The following is a 20,948-nucleotide window of genomic DNA, read 5'->3' on the forward strand; positions in this document are numbered from 1 at the left end:
TTCCATATCAATGTTCATTATATACACCACTATAAAGTCATGTATCCCGATGTAGATTTTTATGAAATTCATTGGAAACAGTTATTTGTTGTTATTTTAATATAAAAACAACAAAATATTTTTTGAATTGCATTTATTTATCGAGAAACATGTCAATAACTAAAACACATGTCATTTTCAATATGTTCATCAAGTTTTAGAATAATATGTGCAAAATTATTAGCGTTATTCTCCAAATTGTTGAAAAACAAACAAATGTGGACACATTTTCTTTATAACATGGTTTACATCTCATTTTTTCTGTTTATATTAGTAAAGATACATCTGTTATAATTATTTATGGGAAAAATCCATACCTTTCTTTAATAATTTCAAATCTATAGCTTCGAGATTATGTGTATCCCCATAAAAAACTGAAGTCTGGCACGTACATACAGCTGAGGTATTTAAAATCACTCAGAATTAAAATTTAATGTAATTTCATGAAAAGACACAGATAATGATTCCTTATCACCTTGGTAAAATGTTTGTCAAAAATAAAGGAAATCTATCGCATTATGGACTTGATAAATAATTTAATGACAAGAGGCCCAAGGGCCTAGAATCGCTCTTCTGATAAATTGTACAACCCCACCATTTCTATTCTTAGCCTCTTAGTATTCTAAATCTTTAGTTAAATCCTAAGAATTCAAAAAAAGTAGGTCAATGTGACCTACTTTTTGGTTTACACATTTTGAGAACCCAAGAAATATCAACTGACAAAGTTTGATGATTTTAAGCCAATTAGTATCTGAATATTGAAATATAGCTGTCAAATTCCAATCGTAGGTCATGGTGACCTACTTTTTGGTCAGCGAACTCCGAACATGCAAGACCCATCAACTGACAAAGTTTGATGACTGTAGGTCAAATAGTATCTGAAATATATAAATATAGCCGTCAAAATCCAAAAGTAAGTCAAGGTGACCTACTTTTTCGTCAACACCCTTCAAACATGCAAGACCCAACAACTGACAAAGTTTGATGACTAGGTCAAATAGTATCTGAATTATATAAATATAGCCGTCCAATTCCAAAAGTAGGTCAAGGTGACCTACTTTTTGGTCAACACCCTTTGAACATGCAAGACGCATCAACTGACAAAGTTTGATGACTGTAGGTCAAATAGTATCTGAAATATATAAATATAGGTGTCCAATTCCAAAAGTAGGTCAAGTTGACCTACTTTTTGGTCGAAACCCTTCGAACATGCAAGACCCATCAACTGACAAAGTTTGATGACTGTAGGTCAAATAGTATCTGAAATATATAAATATAGCCGTCAATTTCCAAAAGTAGGTCAAGGTGACCTACTTTTGGTCGACACACTCCGTTGACTCAAGATGCATCAACTGTCAAAGTTTGATGATTGTAGGGCAATTAGTGACTGAAGTATATAAATATAACTGTCAAATGCCAAAAGTAGGTCACAGTGACCTACTTTTTGGTCGATACACTCCGAAGACTCAAGATGCATCAACTGACAAAGTTTGATGATTGTAGGTCAAATAGTGTCTGAAATATAGTAATTTAGCTGTCAAATACCAAAAGTAGGTCACGGTGACCTACTTTTTGGTCGACACAAACAGAAGACTGAAGGTGCATCAACTGACAAAGTTTGATGATCCTAGGTTTTACAGTGCCCAAAATATGCATCTAAAATTGAAAATGTGAAATTTGAATATCTGCAAAATTCAAAAAGTAGGTCACTGTGACCTACTTTTTTATAAATATGTTTCAAGGCCTCAAGATGCATCAACTTACAAGATTTGATGATTCTAAACCTCTCGGTATTTGAAATAACAACTTAAAATATATCTATAAATGATAAGCCATAAAATTCAGAAAGTAGGTCACGGTGACCTATTTTTCAGTTGACGCATTTCAACGTCCCATGATCCACCAACTGACAAGTTTTGATGATCATAGGCTTCAAAGTGTCCAAGATATGCATCAAAATTGATTTTAAAATAAATACCTGCAAAATTCAAAAAGTAGGTCACCGTGACCTACTTTTGAGACAACTTGACACAAGGTCCTAAGATGCATCAACTGTCAAAATTTGATGATCCTAGTCCTTATAATGACTAAAATATCTAAGATTTAAGGAATTTAAAAAAAATTTAAATTTAGGTCAACTTTGAAGTGACCTTGAGACCATGCCCTTTGCCCCAGGGTAATGCCTTGAACAATTTTTAATTTACAACATATCCTCATCCTTATGTGTAAGTTTGGTGATAATCTGCCCTGTGGTTCTTGAGAAGAAGATTTTTTAGCAACCACTACTTTTGTTTGTATTTTCCTGATTATCTCCCCTTGTTAAAGGGTCACATCCCTCTATTTAGTATGTATGAAAGCCCTTGGGCCAATGATATCCTGTAACAAATTTGAAAAGAATTGGTCAAGGGGTTCTTGAGTTAGCCCTTTTTCTAAAAAGTTTACGCACACCGCACAAATGGCCATTGCATTAGCTCTTTGAGCCTTTGGCTCAGAAGAGCTAAAAACAGAGTTATTGTTCTTGGATTCAATATTTTGAAACATATCATTGACTATTCAAACCTAACTAAAACTTTTGAAATATTTTATGGCTAACAAGATTTTTGACAATGACTATTGAAAAAGATTCCAACAAAATTTATGTTCCTGTCATTGACTTTGCAAAATCCTATGACGTCACAGGAGTGTGGAACTACATTAAAGACATAAGATTTTATGTCGCATTGTCATTTTTTTTCATTTATATATATATAATTGTGTTGTTGGGTTTTTTTTTTTTTTGTTTAGTTTTAGCGTTTTTTGTGTTTTTTGGTTTTATTATTTTTTTTTTTATTTTTTTGCATTTATCATGCATCGCTATCCTTGTAAAGTGCCTTAGAGTAATTTGTTTTATATAACGTGCTATATAAATTTTATCTATTATCTAGTAGAAATTTGACATTTCAATGAGTGAAAAATTCTCGAGGGGGATGTTAAACAATATACAAGTGTATAATTAATCTATATGTCAGGTCTATCAAACATGGTCTTACTTACATACATCACTTTTTAAAAAGAAACAAACAAGAAATCACCATTTCATCCCCGTAATCAAAAGAAAGACAAATCGAAAGAATACTACCATAAACAGAATTTAGTATAGCTTCGTTTTCAATTTCCCCTCCAAATGTCTAAAAGTCACAATGAAAATGCTTAAAGAAGTAGGTACAGTTTCTATAGTCATTTGGCCCAAAATATCAATTATTTCACTTGGAGCTCAAACCCTGACATTCAAACAAGGAATGGATTAGCAAACCAAAAATCTGCTCAGTTTGATCAGCACAATGATTTGTGTCATATGACGAGAGCTAGAAGTTGGCATAAAATTGCAGAAAAGCCATTTTCAATGAAAATATCCACAATTTCAGGTGGTTTTTCTTTCAGGAAACATACAGCGCATGCGTCGAGCAAATTCATATTGAAGTATGTTTTTCATCTTAAAATAATGCACAATATATATCATTTTCATTTTGCTCGACAAATGCGCACATCTTTTCCTGAGCAATTATAAATCTGTATGACATTTGACAGTTTTCGGGGTTATTTTTAAAAAAAGGCGGAAAATGTCTTATTCATGATGTCATAATGCTATCCAATTAGGAATATCATTATGATTTTGTTGACATATTATACCTGGCATATATTTTACTTTTTTAAAACACTAAATAAGGTTAATTCCAGACACATTTTATAGAGAAAAATTTTGGGCCTTTTGTGTATACAATCGTACCTTGTTCTTTGTAAAGAAACAAAAAAAATGTTATGTTACATGACAAATTTTAAAAATATTTTATATAGTATTAAAATAAATTTGTGCGGTTCATCATCATAATATCCAAACCTAACGAAAGCCGCACTTTGTACATAAGGGCTATTCCAGAAATAAATACATGGGGGGTCGGGAGGCACCTTTTGTATATACCAAGCACCCATAAAAATAAAATAAAAAATTACCCCATGACCCATCAAATTGATAAACTCATTTTACAATGACCCATCTAATTAAAAAAAAAAACTAACCAGACCCACCACAAAAATATTTTTAAAAATGAAAACGGTACAAATCTCGCAAGGTTTTCGGGACAAACATTCTAGTCAATGACGCGGTAATGCCTGTGCGACATTGTATCACAGTAGTTCTGAAGAAACGATGTCACATCAACAATCAAAGGCATCTATGGCGGGAATGTTGGAAAGATTGGGAGTCAAAACGATGCTATTATCATGAAATGAGTATGGATATGTTTTTCCACAAATCGTTCGTCTTCTAATGGAGCCCGCGCCTGGAGGCCTCTATATCACCATCACACTGACTGATAAATATAACGCATCGGTACCCTCGTATAAATCAACTAAGGTTTGCCTATTTTCATTAGAAAACGGAATACCTATTGGTTTCAAAATATTCCCAAAATCGATGCACTGTAAACTGTAATAATCTACAGAACAGAGTTCGCTGCCATCACGTCCAAAGGGACCCTACTAAACGCGCCTCTAATTTGAAGAGTGCCGTAATGGAAAGTTATGCGCTGCAAAGAGCGACAACTCGAATAGTTCTATGTTACTTCCGATTTCCGATTTCGAAAGCACGATTTCAATTTTCCCTCCGACGTTTTGTAACCAACACGACAAGAGCGACAATAAAAATATTCTGAAAACTCAACACCCACGTGGCACAAAATAAAACAATAGAAACTACCCACTACCCATAGTAAATATTTTTTTAACAGTCCAACCACGGACCAAATAAAATATGAAAAAATACGACCACCCACACAAAAAAATATCATTTGCCGCCCGACCCCCCCATTTGATCATTTCTGGAACAGCCCTAAGGGTTGGATCCTATTTTTTATGTTCTTTAGACAATAAGGATTACATAGGAAACGTGGGCAATTTAATATTCATTGTAAAATAAAACATCAAATTGTTCAAATGCATTTACCATACAGCTCTACAACAATTCCCATTTTAAACAAGAGGCCCACAGGCCTTACTTGTCATCTGAGTACTAATGAAAAGTATCACTTCTACCAAGGGCTATCTAAAAATAAAAATTCCTGTTCTGAATATCTAAATTAAATTCTAATGTTCAGCAACAGTATAAAATAAGATGACAGTTCTTAAAACTTCACTGCCCTCAAAAGTGCATACACTAATGAAAGGCTTCACATAATATGTGGATCAACATTAAAAGATATGACTAATTTGGACGCATCCCCGAGTCAAAACCCTGGGTTGTGAAATTCAACACTTTTTGTACATCCTTTTCTGCTTTTCCTAAGTATGCATTTAGATTTTATACAGTATCAGCAAACTTAAATGTGTCCTTCAAATCATTATTATAATTTTGACACCACCCTGAAACCAGACCCTTACTCTTCTAGTTAGGATCATGCAATTTACAATATAGATATAGGACTACCTACTTCTTCTAACTATCCATTTAGTTTTAATTTAGTATCAATAGCATTAAAGAAGATGTTAATTAAATGTTTAAATTTACACACAAGCACTTTATACTAAGTTTGACTCTGCCCTGGGGTCAAAACCCCTAACCCGGGGATCAGTGCTCCCACTGGATCAAAATTCCCTTTCGCCTCTTTTTCGGGGTACGGCGCGGCGCAAATAACGTCATGCTTTACAATTATTTCCATCATATTTTATTCATTACACTGATTTTAGCACTTGGAATCAGTTACATTACTTAATCATATCCAGCTACCATACCTAAACACTTCTTTCTGAAATAATAAGAAGTTGATTTGTTTGATAATTGTGGAAATCAAAAATTAGGTGATAAATCATATAAATATAAACTTCATGATGCTACACCTCTCAGTGAAAACATTGTCTCATTGCCCAAAATGCAGATGTCCCAAACAATCAAGCCCAATATTTAGAGTCGTATCTCAACCAATCCCTATTAAATTTCCATTTTGGTATGGTAGATTTTGCAATTAGGACAGAATCAGATGTTTGAGCCAGTGAGGTTGACTGTAAAGCCAAACATGGATATTTTTTTAATTTTAGACTGACTAGGGTCAGAAGCTACAAGTTTAGTGTCAAAATAGAATGGGTGCATAGTCTTATGAGATTAGCATTTTTATACTGTTGCCCACCGAACTTCAAAGAAAATTATTTATCAAAATTGCTATGTCCAAATCAATGGTGACCGACTGCATTGTTTATGAAATATTCGAACTAAAATCAAACACATCAAAATCTTGTAATCAACAAGTTTGGCCGCAAAAACAAACAATTGATGTATATACATTATACACGTCAATAATACGGTCAATTTAATTACCGGCCGGTTCTGTGGTTAAGAATTGACATTAATGTGGAGATGATAACACGATAATGAATAAGACTTTAAATGTTAAACAATTGACCACAGCAGGGTACACAGCTGTCCGATGTACTTTATTACATAATCACTGACTTTTTTGCAGCCATAGATTACCTGAGGCTATTATCTGACCTTCATGACCAGCTCTGTGTGCACTGGAGCGACGCGAGATTTCTGGTCGCACGCGATGACTGAGTAAACAGATTTTGACTGCATAAACAAACAGGTGATAATGTGTCACTGACAGAGGAAAACACAAGACAGATTTTAAAATACAAATTATTGCAAAAAGGGATTTTCGCCACTTTAATTTTTTTTTCGCCATTTTTGAAAAAAATTCGCCATTGGCAAAAATGGCGAAGCCCAGCTTGAGCACTGCCGGGGATCATGAAATTTAGAATTTTGGTAGAGGCCTTCTTGCTCTACATTGCTATGTATTTAGTTTATCTTTAACATGTGTAGTTCCAGAGAAAAAGATTTTTGAAACTTGATAAATTTTGGGCAGTTTTTGTCCTACCCCTAAGGCCCCAGGGTGCAGAAATCCTGAAATTTACAATTTATGTCCCCCTTGTTCCAAAGATATTTCATACCAAATTTGAAAAAAAAAGGTATACTGTATATAGTTATCAAGAAAAAAATTTAAAATTCTATTGTTCACACATTTAATAACTGACCATTTTGGCCCCACCCTAATACCAAAACCCCTACCGCTGGGATTACCGAATTCACAATTTTGGTCATTAAAGGACTACCTGTTCTTTTTAAAACATAAAATTTTCAATTTTGTATCAATAGCAATAAGATGTTATTAAAGTGTTTTACACATAAACACTTAATACTAAGTTTGGCCCCGCCCTAGGGTCAAAACACCTAACCCGGGGATCATGAAATTTACAATTTTGGTAGAGGCCTTCCTGCTCTATATCACTGTGCATTTAGTTTTTCTTACATATTTGCAGTTTTAGAGAAGAAAATTTTTGAAAATTGGTTAATTTTGGGCAGTTTTTGCCCCGCCCCTAAAGCCCCAGGGGAGCAAGAGTCCTGAGATTTACAATCTATGTCCCCCTTGTCCCAAGGATGCTTCATACCAAATTTGAGAAGAATTGGAAAAGCAGTTATCAAGAAGAAGTTAAAAATGTTCAATTGTTACTATGACGGACAGAAAACAATTGCAATAGGTTACCTGAGTTTATTCATGTTTTATTGTGTATGTTTTTCCAATCAGTATATAGTCAACAGATTGAATCTTCAATCCAAGCTCACATCTCCTAAACCTTTCATCAGAAATTAATATAACGGATTACAATTGTTCCTTGAGATAAGAATTTTAGACCAAAGTGACATCGTATCGCTTACCCATGAAATTACGTTCCCACGCACTAGCAAAATTTTGCTTACCCAAAAACATTGCCCCCACGAATTAAAATTCCTTAACTGGTAACTTAGTTACAATAAGAAATAGTAAATTTTCTATCTATTCCTTATAGTGACGCAATCGCTTGAGGACCCCAACGTGTCGTACGCCTCCTGTATTCAGGGGGAAATAACTTGTGTTGCACCATGAACAATGTACATGTGTCCCATTGGTATGAAACATATCAGACAGCAATCGACCTAATGAAAGGTTGTAAATGCATATACAGTCATTCTAACGATTATAGAATTTGCGAAATGCTGACTATAAACAAAACTGTTCAAACCCCTGTAGCATCAACTTATTTTAATACATGCATCTCGGAATGCTATCATTAGACTGTAAAATGAAATATGTTCATTATTGAGTACTTTCACCTTATTCAGGCAGCATGATGACGAATCCTAATTTTCGGCAGCAGTATGATTTGTACCATGTGTCATGCAGCGCTACATTCGCTAATACTGGTACTCTGTAATTTCTTACCAGTAATGCAATTTACAGAATTGAAAGCATCCATGTATATTTTATTGAGTTATGAATAAAAGCTGATTTGCTACACTTTTGAAACCGTTTTTTAATTGAAATAAACTTTGATCATCTGAATCTTCACCTCACATTACGTCCCTAGTCCGTTATTTGTGGTGAAAAGATCTATTTCCCTACATTGAGCTTAGAAAGTTTCTTATCTATAACTTTCAATGACATTTATTTACATCAATTTCATTCCACTACAATAATGCAACTTGTATGGCATAATTCACAGGCATAACTTCTTACAATGGGGAAGAATGACAAACTTGAAACAGGGAAACTTATTTTAAAGAAGGGAAAACTTAGTTATTCACCTATTGACTGAAGGAGATAATTAGAATTCCTGGTTGATGAGCTTATTAGAGTTTAAAATATTTCAGACAACTAAGTTTTCATTCGGACAAGTGTAACTATAAAGTTAATGTCTATCCCTGCATCCCGATGAAGGCGACCAAAATCCGGTGAGATAAACATGTCTGTAGGCTTTGTTCACATCCTGTTGGGTTTGGGCATCACGATCAAAAACGTCATTCCTAAATCTTCGCTGAAGGTGAAGCACAAACAGTGGACGGTAACAAGATTCATCTCCTGAATTATGTAAATAGAGAAGCTGTAAATTTAGTTTCTTTGCACACACATATTGTATACCATTCTTAGGAAGAAAAATGAATTATTTAAATGGCCAAGATAATCTAGAAGTCATTTAAAAATTACTGGAAATGCAAAGAGATGAAAACTATGCTATCAAATATTAATATTTAGCAACTCCCTCAAACTCTAATAAAGATTGTTTTAATGAAAAAAATATCTACCCAGCTCCCCAAATTAAACCTCCTCCCTTTAATGTACTTCATAGTAGGGAGGAGAAACCATGAGCAGGAACACAGACATTATGAATTCCGGTAAGCCACATAGGAGAAGTGTTCACAAACTATTTTAAACTTTACACCCCTAAGATCCACTATAATTCAAAGGATAACAAATGGATCCTTCTGTCCCTACAATATGCACATCTACAAATGGCAATGAAGTATTGTACAAAATTTCAAGTCTATCCAATAAACCATATTAGAAGAGAAGCGTTCACAAGCTATCTTAACATCCTCCACCCCTCTCAGATCCACTATAACTTTTAGGAAAATAATTGGATCCTCCTGTCCCTACAATATGCACATCTACAAATGGCAATGAAGTATTGTACAAAATTTCAAGTTTATCCAATAAACCATATAGAAGTAGAAGTGTTCACAAACTATTTTACATCCTCCACCCCTCTTAGATCCACTATAACTTTTAGGAAAATCATTGGATCCTCCTGTCCCGATAATATGCACATCTATAAATGCTAATGAAGCATTGAACACAATTTCAAGTCTATTGGATAAGCCATATAGGAGGAAAAGCATCCACAAGCTATGTTAACATCCTCCAACGCTCTTAGATCCACAAAAACTTCAGTGATCGCGAAATGTTGAAATGTTTTACAGGACATTCGGTCTGGTAAACACAGGAACATTACCGGACTAAATCACATTTTACCAGACCGAAAAAAAGTAGTAGTATTTTTATATTAAAACATGAAAGACTTTGAGCCTCCTGGTCATTGGATTTTCGTTTTAAAGGTTTACCATGGACTGCATTACTGTTCCATTTTAATTGGAACATGTTGCCATTTTCGTATGTTTTTTTTTTTTATAAACGGAACTGGAAGTCGAAACGTAGTTTCCGAAACCATTGCCGGAAAGTCACCGGACATTCAGACCAGAAATATAACGAAGTTTAACGGACTGAGAATCAAATTACCGGACATGTCCGTTGGTCCAACAACATTTCACTTTCAGTGAAACGTTTTGGAAAATAATTGGATCCTTCTGTCCCGAAAATATGCACATCTACAAATGGCAATGAAGTATTGTACAAAGTTTCAAATTTATCCGATAAGCCAGATAGGAGAAGTGTTTACCAGCTATTTTACATCCTCCACCCCTCTTAGATCTACTATAACTTTTGGAAAAATAATTGGATCCTCCCGTCCCACCAATATGTACATCTACAAATGGTAATGAAGCATTGTACAAAGTTTCAAAGACGGACAGACATAAATAGATTCATAAATTAAAACACTTTAACTCTGAGAAATAGTAGTACTATTTATGAACTAGGTTATATACTACGTCATTATTGAAAACGAGGTACTCACTAGCTGCAGGCTTAGCATAGATCAGGTCTCATTTCACAGTGCTGTGTTCATGGGGACGCAGTGGTTACTGTAAGACACACCAGTTAGAAACTTCATATTGACCATTTTTTTGCCAACCCTGCTTCCCCAGACAGTTGATCTACAAGTTCCTGCAAAAGAAATAATCGAGTAGTTTAATTACTCAACACAAGTTTCTACCTCCTTAATTTTGATAGCTCCTTATTTGAGATATCTATACAATAACTATAATTATATGTGTATATCTATTAATTATATTTACATCAGCTTTCTGTCTACATTCCAAATGAAGATCAGTGAAGGCCTCCACCTCTCTTTCAGTTTCTTCAAACTGTTTTCCATGGAAGTCACGCCTCCCTCTTTTATTGATGTACCGTCCTCTACCATATATGTCCTCCTGTACCGCATCCTCATTTTCCTCTGCCTCTTCCCCTTATACTTGGTTCTGGCAAATCAGATTCTGTATCCTGAATTTCAAATTCATAATGAATAAATATATTAACACAACAGACGCAGGGCTCGAAATTAGCGAGAAATACTCGCAAAATGCGAGTACATTTGAAAAATAGCAAGTTAAAATAGTGGACACTCGAAAATCTTAGCGAGTGGTGATTTAATTACAAACTATGATCGTATTGTATCCGTTTTATACGGTGATGCTCTATTCGCTTATCTTAAACTTGCACTCTGAATCATACAAACGCTTACATGAATGACCCATTTCAACAACTGTTTCTATCCGGATTTTTCATTTATGATTTTTTAAGAAACTCAGAGTCAAACAAATGTTTTAGGGGTCGCATTATGACTCATAATGACAGGTGCCACAAGTCCTGTTCACCAATAGGGGTGATTAAATTGAATTCCAAGTATGAGGTTTTTGCTATTCATTTATCTTTAAAAAAAAAAAAAAAATCGGAGTCTATGATTTAAATTACCAAGTCTTTCGGTAGTTATCTTAATCAAAATCATGAGAATGTCCTATCTAAATTAGAAATAGAATAGAAATAATTTATTGTCATATTGAGGTCTGGTTGTAGTGATGAGTGACACGAGAGCACTGCTCACCATGTAGACGATTATCAAAAATGTTAATGGGACTAGTGACCATGCTGCTTATAAATTACCATGTGTCCCGGATTTGCTCTGAAAAATCACTATTGACAACCCTGATGTAGCATGAAATTGGAAGACTGGATCTAAACCTGCAGTAAACAGGTTGTGGATTAGAGATGCGATAATCAAGAGACCTAAACATTACACCATGACTTACGTAACCTAGTGTCTTGTCGAAACGATGCCTGTGTTTTTTGAACATATTTTATTGATGAAATCAAAAGGATTGGGAACAAGTTCTGACAACTTACAAGTCCCTCTCCTAAAATATTACAATATGTCATGCAAGGTAATAATTTACAGGTATAATGTACAATGATTAAACAAATCTACAAGTTTCTTCTATAAATTTATGAACAACTGAAAAAATAGTTATGTCTGTTACCCACTAATGTTTTCATTTGTTTCTGTCATTTGGAAACTCTTGTATGATAGCGTTTAAATCACAGACAATTGCATCGCTTGGGGGTCGAATTTACTATATAAAGAGTAAAGGTATAGAACTCTAAAAATAAGTTAGCCGATGTAAAAACAATAAATTAATTGATATAAAATTCTACTTTGTATTTTAATTTATTCATACATAATCAATCTGCATTACTACCAAAGTTCATCCCGAAATTCTGTATACTTCCCAATATATGCAGAAATGAACTCGGAAAAATGCCCATTATTTTTTGGTTGACTTTAATTTTAGCTGGGCCCTGACACTATACGACTACACAGAATGTTTGAGCATTGCAACAAGCTATCAAATAGAATGTGCAGCATTAAAATATCATTTCTAAAATGAATTTCTTACCCCAATTTATAAAATGAAGTCCGTAATAGCTCCAAGTGACTGAACATTTTAAACCGTCTGTACTTTCACAATCCCAGCCATTAAGGTAGTTATGACTAATTACTCAAAAGAGATGGAAGGACCCATAACGATTTAGAGACTCAAAACTAATATTTATCAATATTGATTCATTATAAAAAAAGTCGTCGTCACTGCGGTATACTTCCTTGACAACCCCGTAGATAAAACAAATGAATAGTTTGGAAAGTACCACAAATGATTCTAAATTCCAAACAAGCTTTTCCATATCTCTGTACGTTTTGTTGTGGATAATTGATTGGTTTGAAAGAAAAAAAATCGCAGCTAATGATGACGTCACAATGTACTGTTTACATCAACCGCGTTAAATTTCCCACGTTAAATGAATTGCATAAAGTCCTGTTGTAAGATGTCATAGGTGTTCGCTTGTCTCAACGGTCACACCCGCCGCCCCTCTGAAAATACAGCAGGATATCCCAGGAAGTCCCAAGACAAAATCCCAGGATTTATCAGGATTGTCCTGAAAAGTCCTGCTTTTTGAAACTGAGATTGACAAGGAATTAGAGGGACGGTATTGGCAGTGGGACATTTCAGGACTTTTAAGGATAATTTCCCCATTGAAAATACAGCAGGATATCCCAGGAAGTCCCAAGACAAAATCCCAGGATTTATCAGGATTGTCCTGAAAAGTCCTGCTTTTTTAAAACTGAGATTGACAAGGAATTAGAGGGACGGTATTGGCAGTGGGACATTTCAGGACTTTTAAGGATAATTTGAACACTTAAATTTGCCTTTTATAGTCCTGCAAAGTCTCACTTAATCCTGCAATCTGAAAGGGGAGAAAGTGGGATTATTCTGGACATGTCTTGCAAAGTCCCAGTAGACAGGACTGGGATTTTGCAGGATTTTATTGGATCTCCCTAAAAATCCTGCTTTTTGAGTTGATGCAGGACTCCTGGAAAGTCCCAATTTATCCTACTAACCTGTTTTGGTCTTACCCTACTGTGGAATAAAACTCGAGATCCAGGATATGTGATATCTTTTCTGTAAAAGTGGCAATTAAGAATGAAATTATGAATCAAAATGATAATCTGATAATAAAATTTATTTAACATACATATACATAAATTTCAGCAATACTTCTATGAACTTCCAAAGCAAGTACTTTGAAAAGTTCATTTAAATTATGGCTGGGGTGAGCTAAAAAGCACTATTTCTTACGTAAACAAATAATTAAACAAGAGGTCCATGGGCCACATCGCTCACCTTAGTCATTTTGGTCCATATTTAAAGATTTCCCATATACTTGTATGTAAAACTTTTGTCCCTATAATGTGGCCAAAACCTACCCTTGGGGGCCACGATTCAGGGTTGTCACTAGAAAATATTGAAGACGAGTCCCGGTATCATGGTTTGTAAGCAGCTTGAGTCCCATGAAAATTTGACGAGTCCCATGAAAGTTGAATTAAAGAGTCATTTAGATTTTTCCTACACCTTTATTTATACCGAGTGAACACAAGCTAATGTCGTACCTCTGTTCACTTTCATCTTTAACAAATGGCAAAAATCAGTTAATTTTCGCCAAGCCCATGCATAACAGTGCAGTGATCACTTTGTACACATGAAATTAAAAGTAATCATTCACGACTCGGTCTCATACAACTAATTGCCCATTGCAAACAGAATTACTTCCCCGAATCCTCTATCATCGTTACAACCCTATTCAGTATTAAACAAAATTTTAATTAAATAATTATTGTGATAAAATAGATGCGTACTAATTTTGTTTGTAAAATGATGTAAAATCTACCAAAGTTTACAAACTAAGCTACTTTCAATTCCAATAAAAATGGCTACCGGAAGACAAACATTTATAATTAAATATAGATCCTGATTTGTAAAATAAAAAAAGAAAAAGAAAAAGAAACATATATAAATAACTGCCTGTGAGTGACAAAATGTTTTTTTACTTTGTATCTAAATTTCAATATTATATTCTAATTTGCACCTAATTGACTACACTAAACAAACAAGTCGGATTGGGACACTGTGAACTCGGTGGTATCATCTCGGTTCACATTAGAGCGTAACGTTTTACCTAGATTTTTTCCTATGAGTTTTAATTAATACACAAATCAGGGCTTCTAAGTAAAATTATGATTTTTACTCAGAGTCCGAGACACGTCTGCGGGACTCGCCATATCAGACAAACCCCAATGAAATTTCTGTGATCCTATTCTTGCGTTAGTGACAACCCTGTGAATTTTACAAACTTGAGTCTAGTCACTATGTCGGGAAGCTTTCATGTAAATCTCAGCTTTTCTGGCCAAGTGTTTCTTAAGAAGACAATTTTCATAAAGATTTTCCCTGTATATTTGTAAATAAAACTTTGATCCCCTATTGAGACCCAATCCAACAACCCCCCCCCCCCCCCCCCCAGGTCATTGGTTTTAACAAACTTGAATCTGTACTATGTCAGGAGGCTTTCATGTAAATTTCAGCTTCTCTGTCCCAGTGGCTCTTGAGAAGATTTTTGAATGACCCCACCGTATTTTTGCGATTATCTCCCCTTTGAAGGGACATGGCCCTTCATTTGAACAAACTTGAAAGCCTTTCACCCAAGGGTGCTTTGTGTCACTTAGTTTGGTTGAAATTGACCCAGTGGTTCTCAGGGCCGTAAATTAACCTTCAATTTGGAGGAGGCAGGAAATTAGGCGGGGGTCTGGGGGCCGCCCAGACCAGGCCCCCAGACGCTGAGCACATTTTGTGCACACTGAACACGTTTCGTGCAAAATCCTTGATTCTAGGGCCTTCTAAGATGTTACTTGACTAACTCATTCTAAAAGAAAGATTTGGAATGCTTTTTAAGGGAGGTATCATGTTCTTAGTTATTGGAAACAACATAAATTCTAATGAACTTTAAATTTTAATTTTTTTTGGCTCAAAAGTTGGAGGAGGCAGCTGCCTCCTCCGCCTCCATGTAATTTACGGCCCTGTTCTGGAGAAGATGAAAATGTGAAAAGTTTTCGTCGACGACAGACAACGAACAAATTTTGATCAGAAAAGCTCACTTGAACCTTCAGCCCAGGTGAGCTAAAAAAAAAAAATCTTGATGTCACGGGTAACCTGGTTCAAAGATCTATTTCTTCGACTCGTGGGTGGGGGAAGGTGGCTCCAGACCTAAACAACTTGAGACGGTCTCTCATCTTGTTTCTAACTTCTTTGAGGGCCATCTCTGGATTTTTCTCTGGTACAGAGGCTTAAAAGATAGCATAATGAATTATTTGAGAGGTTGCATAACATGTTTTGTAAATGAACATCATGCAAAATTTAAAATATCTATGTCTTGAACTTGTATATATGCACCTTCTGCATCGTCTTCCCTTTTATCTAAGCCATCTTTGATCTCACGGGCGTTTTCCTGTCACACTGCATGATGTCGGTTCATCCACTGAAAACAGTGCCTTATTAATTTTAAGTCACTTGATGATATTCTAAATTCATAACTATCTCTTCAAGTCCATGCTACAATGAAAGAGAACATGTACTAGATAAAAATATTGGAAACGGGATGATAATTTGTTAAAGTGTGACTATTCCACTAGACTACCAAAAAAGACGAATTATTACAAACCAAAAGTAAAAATACTAACCAGCAACGCCGTGTATTTTGAACAACTAGGCCTATCCCCCAGTTTCTGAGTGTAAGGTGAATCCTATATTCCTATCTGGAATCCATTCCATGCTTGATTGCATACTGATTCTGTTGAATGTTCTCCATCCTTGCGAATATTTCCCTGACTTCGCGCCCAGAAAGGAACATTGAAAAAAAAAGCGCTTTGATCACGTGCGTGAACGTCAGGTCGTACACTGACTGACTCGTCTCCAGGTCAACACGTAACCAAAAGACGATCAGTAAAAAGTTATACAATCGACCAGTGGAAACCCAGTGTATAAGACTTCATATATATACATATGATATATTTTATACATGATATATCTTATATCGAATTAGAACGGGGAGAAGAAAAAAACACGACAAGCTTCGTACATTGTACAAGTTGACCGAAACGACATCACCGGAAGTTACAACTTTCAAAGAAGTCATTTATGATTTAAAGATTTGCAATCTGATTAAAATCAGATCCTCGATCCGCTCCTTTATTTCTTTTGATTTGTCGCTACTCGAGTAGCGACAAATCAAAAGAAATAAAGGAACGGATCGAGGATCTGATTTTAATCAGATTGAAAGATTTGTGAATGGAAATCAATAACATCGGAATGAAAAAGTTCTACGGGGTAACGGATGACACTCTGTAAGTATCATATGCTTATTTTGTTTACGTTTGTAAATGATTACATGCATTGGAAAAATACACGCTTGATCGCTGGACCACTCGAAATTCCTCGATACAATCATTCTATTTACAGCTTAACATATCAAAACAAACTACTCTTTTTTTTAACGTAAACCATTGACTGGTTCGATCTAGATGGAAAGGGTATAATCACCAGAACATTGTATCATGGATATCCATCATTATGATTCTGTTTCGATCAGTTGACCTTGTTCTGTAATTATTACTGCTTCGTAAAATAACTACGGACAGTACGGTTACAAAATTTAGCATGGCAAGCTGATTGTATCCATCAGTGATAATTTATTGCTATTTGCACCTCAAAACATTGATGTGTCAAAGAAACTTTTCTAAATATAAAATTTTTAATCAGTGTCTTGAAAATTAAGTTTCTTCATTAATAATTTGTAATTAATTATTATTGCAGGAGATTGAGAACCCAAAAGGTACATGCTGTGCAAGAAAGATGTAAACATGCGAATTCCTAAATGTACTAAATATTAAAACATCAACTGCAATCTTCAGTGGTGACATCCAAAAGTTGATATGCCATTGGTACTTCAAGTGATACGACCGTGACATTGGAAAATCCTTTTAACTTATCATCACTTGAGCCTGAATTGCAATCCTTTTGATACAGACATTTTTTAAAGTTCAGTTTCGAACATTAATGCTACTGTGTCATCTCTGGAAATGGAAAAGCCTACCACAGAATCTGATGAATTTTTGAACATTCTTTCTCAAAAAGGGATCTTCTTTATTTTGAAGAAGGTAGCCCAGGAACTGGAAATCTGTTATCAAAATGATCTTAATAATACACTGAACAATATTCTAACCTAAAAAAAACCATGACAAACCCGATTGAACTCCTGTGATGAAGCATCTCAAAACTCAAATTATGGTAGTCTTTCAAGTGACATTGAGGATTTCAATAGCACATTTGACAGTATAGTGATTTTTATTCAAGTTCAGATTGTTGTCATTATAAATTTATAAGAAGTGTTCTCATAGCCAACATTTTTCAAGTCTACTTTTGATGAAATATAGTCTTTTCTATTACAACTTATTATGACATGATTGTTGTTGTATACATAAATGTTCTTATCCACGAATCATTCACTGTTCTTATAGGTTTTTTTTAGCCTGAACTATGTAGCAATGACATGTCAAGGTAATCCAGAAAATGTAAAATCTTTTCTTTGATATGACAAGGATTTAATTTTGTAACAATTAATATCTAAAAGTCCTGTAACCCTCATTAAAGTCCTTTATAATCTGACTTCACTGGTTGTAAGATTTTGAGGTTAATTGCAAGACTTCTCTCTTTGCATACTTTTAATACGAAGTCCTGGAAAGCAATGTAAAGTCTTGCATTATCTTGAATGTATCAAGTATGAGATTTTTAGGGAATTTCTGGGATGATGTTTTCGTCTTCATTTTATAATAAAGTCCTGAAAAACACAAGAATGTCCTAGAAAAACCTGCTGCTATGAGAGTGGGACTTTGTAAGACATTTAGGTAATAAATATGTCCTAGAAATTCTTGCAAAGTCACTCTTGATGTAAGTGGGATATTCCAGGACAAATGCAGAAACATGAAGTCCTGTATTATCCAACTGCATTAGGACATGGGAGAAGTGGGACTTCACAAGGAAGTCCCAGGACTTCCAGGGATATCCTTCAATTAAGCAAAAAAGTGGGATTTATTTTCAGAGGGGCGTATACATATTAACTTTGACCTAATATTGTCATCATTGATCAGCTTATAATCAAAGTTATGTAACATTAATAATTTATTGTATAGGGATTCTTTTTCTTGTTCATAACATCTACACAACCATAGGAAGTGAGTCATTTTCTATGTTATTACTATTGCACAGTTTATAAATTTTATTATTATGCTCAACTCCAATATGTCTTAAAATTCCTCTTTCAATTTCTAAATTGTGTGAACTCGTCTAAGCTTTGCTAATACAGACCTATCTGATCTATATGTAAGGATATCAATATAAGCAGACCTTGAGTTCATTTCATATACATTTCTGAAGAATATAAGTTTATTTGAAACAGATAGTTTTGAGTTTTGATATTGTAATACTTGCAAAGCGTTGTGAAATCATATTGATAACATGTTTTAATGAATTATGAGGTAAAAGTTCAGTCAAACCAGGAAATCCCAAATTTTCTATGCAGTGCTTGGTATTCATAGCCCATGGATCAGAACCCCATGTATAAATCAAGATTTCATGAGCTAGGGAATATTTTGACTCAATTAGATGATTTAGAAACTTCATGGATTGTATCATTATATTTTTTGATAGTGGTAGTCTATTAATTCTGCTCTGCAAGCAACATTTGAAGTTTTGCAATGGACACCTAGAATTTCTTTGATAAATTTAGAATGCAGTTAAATTCAAAGGGGTCTAGTGATGGGCAATCGGACCAAAAATCATAATCGATTATCGGTAATAATTGGTTACATGTAATCGATTAATAATCGATTATAATCGGAATTGGCATTTAAGTGTTTTCCTAACAGAATCATTAAATGTATGGAAACAACATTTGAATTCTTCTTTGTTTCATTTGGTCACAGGTAAATAAATCAGAAGTTCAATATATCAAGTAATGGAATTTATCTATAATCTCAATGTATCAAAGATATCAGAGATAGACTCCTTTATTTGACTGTTGAATGTCGTTCTTGTTGCCGTCCTTCATCTCTCCCGCCAATTTGTTTGCTTATTTTTGATCGGGTTTGACATACAGAAAATAAAATTTGAACAAAGTTGAAGTGATTTCCGGATTTTGTTTGGTCAACGATGTCGGAGACTTTTATATTGTAATCGATTAGCAGCATCGTAGGTCTCTCAACGACCGACAATCGATCATCGGCGACAATCGTTTCATCACTAAAGGGGTATGAATCATTTTCTCTAATCATTAAATCATTTCCTCGCAACAAATGGTAAAACTAGTGAATCATACAACTTTTCATGTAAACTACAGGAAACATTAAGACCTATTTTTTAACCTTGAAATAATTAAGCTTTTCTTACTTTATATCCATAATGTAAAACTTATACGATACCAATTTTGATGCACCAGATGCGCATTTCGACAAATAATGTCTCTTCAGTGATGCTCAACCGAAATGTTTGAAATCCGAAATAACTATGAAGTTTTAGATCTAAATATAGTCAAAAACAGCGTGCCAAACAAGTGGAGCCAAGTGATAGCTATCCCTATGTTAAACTTGTCATTGTTTTTAAAAACTATTCCTAGATAATTATACTGGCTAACAGTTTCAATGATTTGATCATTATATATCTTAAGTAATTTATGAAGGATTTCCCATTGTTTCAGGAATTAAATACTAAAACTTTAGATTTCATTGTGTTGACTTCAAGTCTCCACGAGGAACAGAATTCATATTAACTCATTAAGGCTACATTGAAGACCATCAGGGGTACTAGATAGAATGACTAAATCATCTGCATACAAAAGACAGTTAATTTACTTTCCCCTACATGGACAGGATCTGAATTACAATTATCCAATTCATCAACTATCTTATTTATGAATATATTGAATAAGAGTGGGTTTAACACATCCCCTTGTTTGACACAATGAGTTGAGGTTTACTCAAGCCTTCATTAAACTTTTAGTTTCAGAGTACATTGAGTGTATTATATTGAATACTTTGGTCGGAACATTATGTTTGAGCAATAGATAAAACAGACCCTCACTCCAAACCGTGTCATATGCTTTCTTTAAACTTTTTATGTGTTCTAAGATGATGCCCGAATTGACATACACCATTGCTTCATTTAGCTAAATCATCAGTTCTGATTATCTTCATCAAAAATATTCTAAATACAGTCTTCACGAAAACATTTAAAACTTGATGGCCTGAGTAGGACCAGTAAACTGTCTGAATTTACTGGCCCGCAGTGAAATTTGCTGGCCCCTTAAATTTTCATAGTACATGTTTATCACAACACATTATGGAATGTATTGGTAACAATTAATTTACTGAAATTTTTCGAATATGATTATTGC

General features: G+C 34.5%; 1 protein-coding gene and 2 long non-coding RNA genes across 5 annotated transcripts in view; 1 reads left to right on the plus strand and 2 right to left on the minus strand.

Annotated features, from left to right (window-relative positions):
• The window catches only part of LOC125664485 (uncharacterized), a 299,224-nt gene that overhangs the window by 41,449 nt on the left and 236,827 nt on the right, over positions 1-20,948 (plus strand). The window lies entirely within an intron of this gene.
• The window catches only part of LOC125664580 (uncharacterized), a 19,676-nt gene continuing 7,259 nt past the window's right edge, over positions 8,532-20,948 (minus strand). For both annotated transcript variants that reach the window (XR_008799207.1, XR_008799206.1), the window contains exons 2-4: positions 10,856-11,060; positions 10,576-10,724; positions 8,532-8,963 (exon numbers count right to left, since the gene is read on the minus strand). This is a non-coding gene — a long non-coding RNA (uncharacterized LOC125664580). The remainder of the gene's footprint in view (positions 8,964-10,575; positions 10,725-10,855; positions 11,061-20,948) is intronic.
• Positions 15,650-16,360, minus strand: LOC130050871 (uncharacterized). Its single transcript, XR_008799245.1, has 3 exons — positions 16,183-16,360; positions 15,896-16,054; positions 15,650-15,788 (listed from the first exon to the last, which is right to left on the minus strand). It is a non-coding gene; the product is annotated as an uncharacterized LOC130050871 (long non-coding RNA).

The sequence above is a fragment of the Ostrea edulis genome, chromosome 1 (genome assembly GCF_947568905.1).
Source record: "Ostrea edulis chromosome 1, xbOstEdul1.1, whole genome shotgun sequence".
Lineage (NCBI taxonomy): Eukaryota > Metazoa > Mollusca > Bivalvia > Ostreida > Ostreidae > Ostrea > Ostrea edulis.